Below are 11,199 nucleotides of genomic sequence, written 5' to 3'. Positions count from 1 at the left end.
GCACCAACACCCCTGCTAAGGCTAGCCTCAAATGTGCAATCTTCTTTTCTCAGTCTCCTAAATCTCTGGAATTACATGCATGTGCCATCCACCAATTGTTTTAAATTCTAGATGTTTCTCTGTAGATGATGCTTTCATGGTTTTAGTTAAGGACATTTTTGACCTCAAAGAAAGTATAGAGACCTTGAGGTGGACTGATCTCTTCATGGTGTGGGAAAAGTAACCCTGAGCAGAAAAAGGATGAACTTGGTGTGTTTCCAGTTTTCTCACTGACAATCTGCATGGCCTTTAATGGTAGAGCATAGGTTAATTGCTTAAATCGGGTGACTGCGTTTCTCATTTGTAATATTTTTACAAATGAGACAAGAAGAGTAACCGTTTCATAGGGCTTTTGTGAGGAATTAATGTGCAGCGTTGAACACTTAGCAAGCCCTGAGCTTGCTGGGTCCACCCTTTACAAGATGCTGCAATTCTCCCAACCTCAGTTTCTAATCTGGAAACTGGGGAGATTGTACTTGGTGATCCCTAACCTACCTTCCAGGCCAGGCATTCTAAATAAATTTCTATAATTATGTAATCAAAGAATAAAGGTCTGAAGCTGTGCGTGGTGGCTTGGAAGGCTCCTGTGATTTGGGAGGCTGAGGGAGCAGGATGGCAAGTTCAAGGCCAACCTCACCAAGTCAGCAACTTAGTACGACCCTGTCTCAAAATAAAAAATGGCAGGGGATGTAGCTTAGTGGTAAAGTGCCCCTGGGTTCAATCCTCAGTACTAAAAAGAAAGAGGAAAAAAGTACAGACCCAGCTGAAGAAGGGTAACATTGCCTCTGGGCTCATCTGTGGAAGAGCTACCTGCTCTGTGCATTCTCTGGTAGAGATACAAGGAAGCCACGGAAGAGAGACAACAAGCTAGCAGGGTGCACCAGTGGAAGATGTGAAGGAGAAGGAGGAGAGGGAGGAGAGGAGGACGGATAATGGAAAATGAAGACAGGCTCTCCATAGGCCAGGAGTCAAGCACATTCAGTGACAGAACCCACCTCTTCCCATTCCTTCTTCACTTCTGGGTCTCTGGTTCCAATAGTGTACTCTGTTGTCATGAAAAGCTCTCCTCCACAAATCTTCGATGCCTTAACCAACACTGACATCTCAATTTCCCCTTCTCCACCCCAATACTGAGGATTAAACCCAGGGGTCAGTCACCAGCCCTTTTTATTTTTTATTTTAAGACAAACTCTCACTAAGGGGCTGAGGGCCTTGTGAAGTAGCAGAGGCTGGCCTGGAACTTGCAATCCTCCTGCCTCAGTGTCCCAAGTTGCTGGGATTGTAGGCCACCACCATGTCCTGCTGCCCTCTCTATTTCTCAAGTGTGCTGAGCAGTTTTATTCTGAACCACCAACCAAGCGCTTTATTGCATGCCTCTAGTTGGATGCATATCAACCCAGTTCCTGACACCATATCTCAATAGGTGGTTTCAGTTGCTCAAGGACAAAGTTATCCTAGAAACTTCCTTCACTGCCAAGTCCTAGAATTGCTCTTCACCCTCCAGATGGGCCTTGACTCACTAATTGAACTCTTCCCCGAGCATGCACTCCTGAATGCAAGCATCATCAGGGGAACTGTAGAGGGCTTCCCCTCCAGGACACCATGCTCTTCTTTACTATCTCTGGGTCCTCTGAGGCAGAGGGGACACACAGGTATGGCAAAGGGCCAGTCCTTTACCTAAGCATGTAAGGTAATTTGGAGGTAATATTCATTTAGAAAAAGATTGCCTTTTTTTTTTTCAAACACACACACGAAATTAATGTATAAAAATCAGTCCTTGCAAGACATTGCTGACTTTTTATTAACTTCTGGTCATAGATTTGCTTTTATAGGGGTGAATAATAGAAATTCAGTTTTCAGCATTTATTTGACCTTAAAAAGAATTTCCAGATTGTACTAGAGCAGGTTGGAATCGCTCATGCAAATGCTCGTCTCCTCCCGACTCAGGTAGGCGGGAGGCGGGCTGGGAACTGCTGCCCAGAGTGCAGGCTCCGCATTTAGAAACAGAGTCACTGAGTCTTCCAAAAATGAGCTTCTGAATTCACAGAAGTTCAACGCTGAGGGCAAAGTTTAAACGCTACTGATGCAACTGTCACCCTCGACCAATTTGCTGGAAGCTACAATCAAAATGTAAAAATATGATTTAAACAATTCTATTTTAGCTTACAATAAATAGCAAGGCCTAGCTCCAGTCCTTTTCAGAGTCCCACCCTTCCATGGCCAGGAAGAGGTGAGAATAAGACTCATCACCTCTCACAGCGTCAACAGACACCACACAGATCCTCTCCCTCTTTGACCCAATTCACTACCTTTATTTTAACAAAGTGCCACATGTGATTGCCATCCAGCACGGGGAGACCCACTGAAATAAAAAGGAGCATCACTTCAATGCCATAATAATTCTTTGCATCTCCACATGCTTCGAAAACCAAGAGGTGACTACCAAGTCAACTAATATATTCAAATTACAATGCACTTACATGTTCTTTTTTGATGGTATTGGCACACAGGTCAAAAAATAAAATGGGTCTTAAAGGGTGTCATGATAAAGTGATTGCTATCCAAAAAGCTGGGACTTGGAACCAGACAGCCATGGGATAGCAACTTCTCTGAATAGTATCTATAAGAAACAGAGCCGAAGATTAAATTGCATAATGAAAATGAAGGTAGATTTGCTAACTTCCCAATATACCTCTACCTGACTGGATTAATATTTATAAATTTCTATGGGCCATAAACTGTGCTATGCTTCTTATCCATTATTGCATTCAATCCTCCCTAATGGGCATATGCAATTCTTGTCACTGTTTAACAGGGAAGGGCACTAAGCCTCAGATTGTGTAAGAAATCCCAGGTAAAGCAGCTGGGATGTGATAAACTTGGAGTCAAACCAAGATTTTCTGAAAATACAAAGTTTGTGCATTTTCCACTATACTATGTTGCCTCTCAAGTGAAATATTATTTCTTTGCCTGGTGCGTGTACACAGATTTGAGTATGATCTTAGTGTAAGAAAGTGGGAAGGTGCTTAGAAGGCTTTAAAAAGGGGGAGGGGGATGGCACCAAAAAATGCAAACTACCCCTTTCATACAGGAGTCGCAACTGAGTTTTTAAATCAATATTTATCCAAATGACCCTTTTTTTTTTTTAATCAAATATGCACAGACATGTTCCACTTACTCATATAGGTGATCTTCTTAAACAATGCACCATGAGCTTTGCGTTCTCTCTCCCTCTCCCAACATGGCGGCCTCAGCAAAAAAGAAGAATAAGAAGGGGAAGACTATCTCCCTAACAGACTTTCTGGCTGAGGATGGGGGGACTGGTGGAGGAAGCACCTATGTCCCCAAACCAGTCAGCTGGGCTGATGAAACAGACAACCTGGAAGGAGATGTTTCAACCACTTGGCATAGTAATGATGATGATGTGTACAGGGCACCTCCAATTGACCGTTCCATCCTTCCCACTGCTCCACGGGCTGCTCGGGAACCCAATATTGACCGGAGCCGTCTTCCCAAATCGCCACCCTACACTGCTTTTCTAGGGAACCTGCCCTATGATGTGACAGACGACTCCATTAAGGAATTCTTTAGAGGATTAAATATCAGTGCAGTGCGTTTACCACGTGAACCCAGCAATCCAGAGAGGTTGAAAGGTTTTGGCTATGCTGAGTTTGAGGACCTGGATTCCCTGCTCAGTGCCCTGAGTCTCAATGAAGAGTCTCTAGGTAACAGGAGAATTCGAGTGGATGTTGCTGATCAAGCACAGGATAAAGATAGGGATGATCGTTCTTTTGGCCGAGATAGAAATCGGGATTCTGACAAAACAGACACAGACTGGAGAGCCCGACCTGCCACAGACAGCTTTGACGACTATCCGCCTAGAAGAGGTGATGACAGCTTTGGTGACAAGTATCGAGATCGCTATGATTCCGACCGATATCGGGATGGGTATCGAGATGGATATCGTGATGGCCCACGCCGGGATATGGATCGCTATGGGGGCCGGGATCGCTATGATGACCGAGGCAGCAGAGATTATGATAGAGGCTATGATTCCAGGATAGGCAGTGGCAGAAGAGCATTTGGTAGTGGGTACCGAAGGGATGATGACTACAGAGGAGGTGGGGACCGTTATGAAGACCGATATGACAGACGAGACGATCGGTCGTGGAGCTCCAGAGATGATTACTCTCGGGATGATTATAGGCGTGATGATAGAGGTCCCCCCCAAAGACCCAAACTGAATCTAAAGCCTCGGAGTACTCCTAAGGAAGATGACTCCTCTGCTAGCACCTCCCAGTCCAGTCGAGCAGCTTCCATCTTTGGAGGAGCAAAACCTGTTGACACAGCTGCTAGAGAAAAAGAAGTAGAAGAACGGCTACAGAAGGAGCAGGAGAAATTGCAGCGCCAGTTGGATGAGCCAAAACTAGAACGGCGGCCTAGGGAGAGACACCCAAGCTGGCGAAGTGAAGAAACTCAGGAACGGGAACGGTCAAGGACAGGAAGTGAGTCATCACAGACTGGAACCTCAGCCACATCTGGCAGAAGTAAGTCAGACCCTGATGCACGAAGGAGAGAGAGTGAGAAGTCTCTAGAAAATGAAACACTCAATAAGGAGGAAGACTGTCACTCTCCAACTTCTAAGCCTCCCAAACCTGATCAGCCTCTAAAGGTAATGCCAGCCCCTCCACCAAAGGAGAATGCGTGGGTGAAGCGAAGTTCTAACCCTCCTGCTCGATCACAGAGCTCAGACACAGAGCAGCAATCCCCCACAAGTGGTGGGGGGAAAGTAGCTCCAGCTCAGCCATCTGAGGAAGGACCCACAAGGAAAGACGATAATAAAATAGATGGAATGAGTGTCCCAAAAGGCCAAACTGGGAACTCCAGCCGTGGTCCAGGAGATGGAGGGAACAAAGATCACTGGAAGGAGTCAGATAGGAAAGAGGGCAAAAAGGATCAAGACTCCAGATCTGCACCTGAGCCAAAGAAACCTGAGGAAAATCCAGCCTCTAAGTTCAGTTCTGCAAGCAAGTATGCCGCTCTCTCTGTGGATGGTGAAGATGAAAATGAGGGAGAAGACTACACTGAGTAGACCTCTGCGTCCTGTGCTTTCTCCTAGTCTCTCCACCCTGGAACATTCAAGAGCAAATCAAACCTCTATCCAGACAAGACAAATAAAACTCACCATCTCCTGGAGACCTTTCTTAACTTTTTTTAAAAAAATGAAATGAAATTCTTTTGCATGCTGCTGCAGCCTTTAAAGTATTGAAGTTACCGGAGAATCGCCAATGTAGCCAGAGAGACAGAGACTACAGCTTTTTAATGGAAAAGTTGTGGTGTGTTCTTACAATACCATGCAGTTGCCTGTGTGATTAGTGCCTAGGGGCCTCCATTTAGAAGAGATGGTAATGACAGTGGTAAAATGTCTGGATTGGTTGGGCAGTAGGGGAGGTAGAGGTATAAGGAAGAGTGAGATTTCTACCTTTTAATTCTTATTCTATTGTGGCATATATGAATTCTCAAACATTATCTGAATAAATTTTCCATCCTTGGAAAGGTAGATTTAGTCTCAAATTGTTTTAGTCTCCAGGAGGCTGCCAGCCCTTCTTCTTACTTTAATTCTGAGTTACTGGGGCCAGCCTAGGGGGAATTCCTTTATTTTTTTACCCCCCAGGGGGGTAGTTGGGAGTGAGTCTACAGGCCACTAAAGAAGAGGACTGCTTAGGGACCAAAATAAATGGGGAAATTGTGGTTTGAAAAGCTTTTGAGAGGTGATGGATTAGTTTGCACTGGGTAGTAGGTGTGACCTCCAGTAAACACTTTATTTCCTGGAGCAGGAAGCACTTAGGGTCATGGGAATTCCCAGTCTTTTGTGCGTCCTGGTTTTGCCCTTTCTAAACCGCTATCCTTTTTAAAAGCTCAAATACATCCACATTCTGTTGAAACCTTGAAGCTTTAAAAAAAAAAAAATCAGACTCTTGTCATCTCATGTTCTTCATACTACTTTCACCTCCCAAAAAGCAATCCATTTAATTCTCGGATCTGCTCTCTTAGGCATTTTACATCTCAGCCACTGGAAGCTGTCACCTGAGGAATCACTGCTTTTCTCAAACAAATCAGCTCCTTGATGTCTTTTGATTCTCATTCCTTCCCTCCATCCATGCCTGCTCCTGCTGCTTTGACCCCTCTTACAGATCAGACTAGTCTAGAATTGATGGTCTTGGGTGGTGAATAAGGATGGGTAAACAGAGACAGTTAAATTGGAAGACTTTCTTATGACTTTGGGGGGTTTTTAACAAGTTTTCTTCTCTCCACTGAAATTCCACACCAGTGCTTGGATTTATAATGTGGCCTAGACCAATGTGTGGTTACTTTGCTTTTCGGAATTTGTTTTTTTATCTTCCTATGAGAGACTAAATGATAATGGAAAGAACTATTTAACAAGGTCCTGGTTTCTCTTGTAACAGTAGCTTAATTTGTCTGCTTTTATGTGCACTTTTGTAGGGGTCAACTAGGTAGATGGAATTCTTCCCCCTCATGGGCAGTGTTGGTACATGCAGACAGATGACACCTTGGTCTCTTGTTTGCAAGCCCTTCTGCCTTCAATCTTAGTCTAAAGCCTGGCCAGCCTGCAGAGTATTGGTCTGTGTGCTGCAGCAGTGGGCATAAGGAACCATTTACCCAGAGGGCAAAAGGCATGTCCAGGGAATTAACCTGAAGTAATTGACAGGGTCAGCTAGTAACTAGAAGTGGGCTTTTAGAGAGAACCAAGATCAAACAGGTTTTTTTTTTAAACCATTGGTTGCAGATAATGGAAAGGTAGAGTTTGCCTTCTTCATGTCTACTCCCAGATAGTTATATCCAAAAAAGCGCTGTTTTGTCCCACTCCCCTACCCTACCTAGCCCCTGTTAAAATAGAAACAGGGGTTGACTTTTGTCCCACCCTGAATACATGTAAAATTTGTACAAAAATATCTTCTATGAAAATGATTTGTAATCTGTAGACTTACTACCTGGAAGATGTGTTGAGATGTAAAATCCCATCCTTTGGGTTGTGGGTTTTTTGTTTTCTCCAAATAAATCTGATCTTTAAAGTTCAAAAAAAAAAAAAAACCAATGCACCATGAGTCACCATGTGGAGCTCCAAGTTCAGATGCATTAATATGTGGCATCTATCACCCTTGAGGCCAGATGGAGGCTAAGTCAGTGAAGGACTCCAGGGGAGGGACATGATGCTAGATAGGGCAGCTTACCTCTCAGAAGCTGGCTCCAGTCCCACAATACCCACATGTCTGGGGACAAGAGGTTGCAGATGCGGTGGCGGACTGCAACTGTGCTATTAGGAAAACACTAATCCAAATTAGCCCAAATCAGCACTGACCTTCATGATGACTTTGGAGCACCTCTTAAAAACTAGGCAATGGGGAAAAAGCCAAATGTGGCTACACATGACTCGAATAAAGCTATGGAGAAATTGATATTGTTTTTCTTTTTTAATGCAAACATTTGTCCCAATGGAAGAATTACAGTGTTGGCATGAATATGCATTAAAAGAATAGAAGTTGATTTGTGTTCCAAAGGAGTCTTATTGACTACACAAGCAGCTAATGCCATGGTTTTCTTCTCTGCAAGAATCAGCACTCATTTTCAGAGTGACCTTGTAGTTTGAACTCTTCAGACTGAGAGCACAATGAACAAGCCGCTCTATTGAATTTACAAGTAACTAAAACACGGTCACACTAAGCCACTGTTTGGATATTCCTTTGGCTGTTGAAATCTGGGTTGATCTTTGTGCACTGGCCTTCCTGAGCTACTAATATCTGCAAATAGTTCTTTCTCTGCAGGTTAGAGACTGTGGCACAAAAGAACCCATGTGTCATGAATGATTAGCTTTGCCTCTTTCAACTTGGAACTTTGGCACCTGATTAATGGAGGCAAGGAGATCCCTATTTGCTTTCAGACACCTAGCCAAATGGACTTCTTTCTGAGAAAGGTTGAAGGTAGAAAGATAGCCATGTACCTGGCCACCAGTCAGCCTCTCTTCAATACCCTGAAGCCCTTTGCTATTAACTTGGGAATTTTCCATCATTGTCTTTAGAGGTGTTCACAGAGCCACAGAACTGTTAAGATAACTGACTCAAATATTATCTTCTAAAGAAAAAATATAAGGTTCAGAGTGGTTAAGCAATTACCCCAAGATTACTCAGCTAGGAAGAAAAAAAAAAAAACAGGTCGGATTCCCTGGCCCAATCTTACTCCTGAGCACTAGTTGCATCTAAGACACCGGTTTTCAAACTTTAACATCAAAATCACCTGGAGGGCTTCTTTAAGACTGTCAGGGTCCACCCCCAGAGCACCAAATTCAGTGTGTTCATACTTTAGGTTTCTATCAAGTTCCTAGAGAATACTGATTCTCTTGGTCTCAGGCTCACACTTGGAGAACCACTAATGTCAAATGTGTGGGTAGGAAGAAGTTTGATTATGATCCTAGTGTAAGAAAGTGGGAAGGTGCTTAGAAGGCTTTAAAAAAAGGGGGGGGGGGTGTTACCAAAAAATGCAAACTACCCCTTTCACACAGGAGTTGCAGTTGAGTTTTTAAATCAATATTTATCCAACTGACCCTGTTGCCCATTTGATCCCCCAAACAGAAGATTCATACTCAAATTCAGAATAAAGAAGTTAATTCCAGTTTTCAAATCTGTCCTGGGCTAAGTAAGTTAGGTGAATTTATCTTCTAGAATGCATATTTTAGAGGTTCCTTTTGCCCATCCTGCTGAACCACAATAAAGGAACTTTGAATTAGACTCAAAAATAAGGAAATGAATCCTCAACCAGATACAGAAGCCCACAGGTGACTTGGGCGACCACGGGAGGTGAGTGCAGACCAGCAGATAGAAAAGTGAAGGCACCATCAAGAGTGGAATGAGGAGCTTTGGGATTCGGAGTCAGACTGGCTCTTGCAGTGGAGAACCCAGGAAACGCCAGGGCGATTGTTGACCTATGGTCAGAAACTTCAGGTATGAGACATAAAGGGCAACGGAAGTTTCAGTGCTCTGAGGGAAAAAGTACAGTCTAGCTGAACACGAGTAACTCCATTCATTTATTGAATCATTCAGTAAGCATTTATAGGGCAGATCATGCCATGAACTAGGAGCTGGGGATGCAAGAATGCAGAAGGCCTAACACTTGCCTCCAAGAAAGAGAAATTGTGAACACAAACAACTCTGATGCATAACTGTTTTAAGAGGGGTGCTGCTGGGCACGGTGGCACACTCTTGGAATCCCAGTGACTCAGGAGGCTGAAACAGGAGGATTGCAAGTTCAAAGCCAGCTTCAGGACTTAGCGAGGCCCAAAGCAACTTAGCAAGACCCTGTGTCAAAATAAAAAATAAAAAGGTCTGGAGAAGTGGTTCAGTGGAAAAAAGACCCCTAGGTTCAATCCCCAGTGCCAAAAAAAAAAAAAAAAAAAATGGCAGGGGGTGGGGGTTGCAAAGCATTCACAGGAGAGTGAACTCTGCCTGGGAAAACCTGTTTCAGGCTTCTCTTACATTTACCATGAATGCTGGTTTACCCTAGAATTCTATCATTGACTTTTTACTGTTAAAGTCTGTTGGTGACCTTCAAATGCTGGACTCTACCTCACACTTTCTTCCAAGTTCCATCTCCCAGGCTCTCCTTTTGAGTTGCCATCTGGAAATAAATGCCTGCATATCCACCCCTCACCCTCCACCTGTCGTCCAAGACTAGATTCATTTTCTTTCATATTTCTAACTAGAGAAACTACAGTTTTCCTACTTAAATATGCTCCAAAGCTAAAGAAAGCACCCAAGTCATCCTTGGCTCTTCCTTTCACTCACTTTCCATGTCTGATGTCTCCAGAGCCTCTGATTTCTACCTCTGTGACTGCCTCTCATGGGGCCTTTTGTATGAACACTGCCCTCATCAACACTTTCCTGGTGTGTGCTCCTTCGGGCAGTTGGCAGTGTGAGGAAGAATGGTTGAGGAAAGGGATGAGGGCACAGGACTGGCCTGATACAGGACTTTGCCCACAGTTCAGCTGGTATTTGAAGGAACATTGCAATAAACCAAGATGGAGCAGAACCAAGTCATAGCCCTCTCTGAATGTCAGACAAAGGACAATTGGACTTATTTGGCTAACCACAGGGAGTGGGGAAAAAGTTTCTGAAGAGAGATGTGATGTAATCAGAGGTATGCATTAAGAAGATTAATTTGGCAGTAGCTTATAGAAAAGATTATATGGAAAACAGATTAGCATTAAGGAGATCAGCTGGGACATAATGGCAAAAGGCTATATGATTAGCAATGAAAGTTGGAACTCGACTGGCAGCTATGGAAACAGAAAGAAATAGAAGAAATACTTGAGAAATCAAATTGATGTGACTTTTTAAAGTCTGGTGCTAGGAAGAAGAGTGATTAAAAGCATAACTCTTGAGGTTCTAGCCCTGACTAACCAGGGGAACAGTGAGTGATTCCACTTGGAGAAGGGGTGATGGGGTAAGGGGAGAAGGCTTTGGGAACTAAGATTTAGACATGTTCAACTAGAGGCCCTGTTGGGATGGCAAGAGCACTGGGAGATTCAGAAGATAAGGTGGGGCCAGAAAGAAGAGGTAGATGCCCCTACCCAGAGGTGACAGAGCAGCTCTGGGAATTAATGACCAAGGTTGGAGACACAGAACACTTTTGGAATTGATGATGATAATAATATCTTGAAGTTCAAAAATTCTTGAAGAGGAAGGGGCCGAGACTGCTGGTACAGCTGTGCATGATGGCACAGGAGAAGAAGGGACCTAGGCCAGCCTGTGGCAGGGATAGGAACAAGAGAGGTGGCATAATAGTCAAAGGCTGCAGAAAGGTGGAGAGGGAGGTGTTGCCTTGAAGTGACATGAATTTGTTTTCAGCATAGAGGATAGGACGAGATAAGAAGAAGGAGGGTAGAAATATAATGAAGAGTAGATCACAGATGATTTTGGAAGAGGACAAAGATTAAGGTCAAAGTAGTCTAGAAGGATAGAAGATAGGGGGTAGCCTAGAAGAAATAATGTACTCTCTTCTGAATCAAGGGACAGAATCAGGAGAGTCAGGGAAACGTTCACAAAAGAAATGAAGTTTAAGTGTTTAACTCAACTCTTCTTGTTTTTG

At 43.8% G+C, this 11,199-nt stretch overlaps 1 pseudogene; it reads left to right on the top strand.

Annotated features, from left to right (window-relative positions):
• Positions 1-3,259: 3,259 nt before the first annotated feature.
• Positions 3,260-5,235, top strand: LOC114082083 (eukaryotic translation initiation factor 4B pseudogene; annotated as a pseudogene).
• The last annotated feature ends 5,964 nt before the right edge of the window (positions 5,236-11,199 follow it).

The sequence above is a fragment of the Marmota flaviventris genome, chromosome 16, assembly GCF_047511675.1.
Source record: "Marmota flaviventris isolate mMarFla1 chromosome 16, mMarFla1.hap1, whole genome shotgun sequence".
NCBI lineage: Eukaryota > Metazoa > Chordata > Mammalia > Rodentia > Sciuridae > Marmota > Marmota flaviventris.
This window is presented reverse-complemented; position numbering and strand designations above follow the sequence as displayed.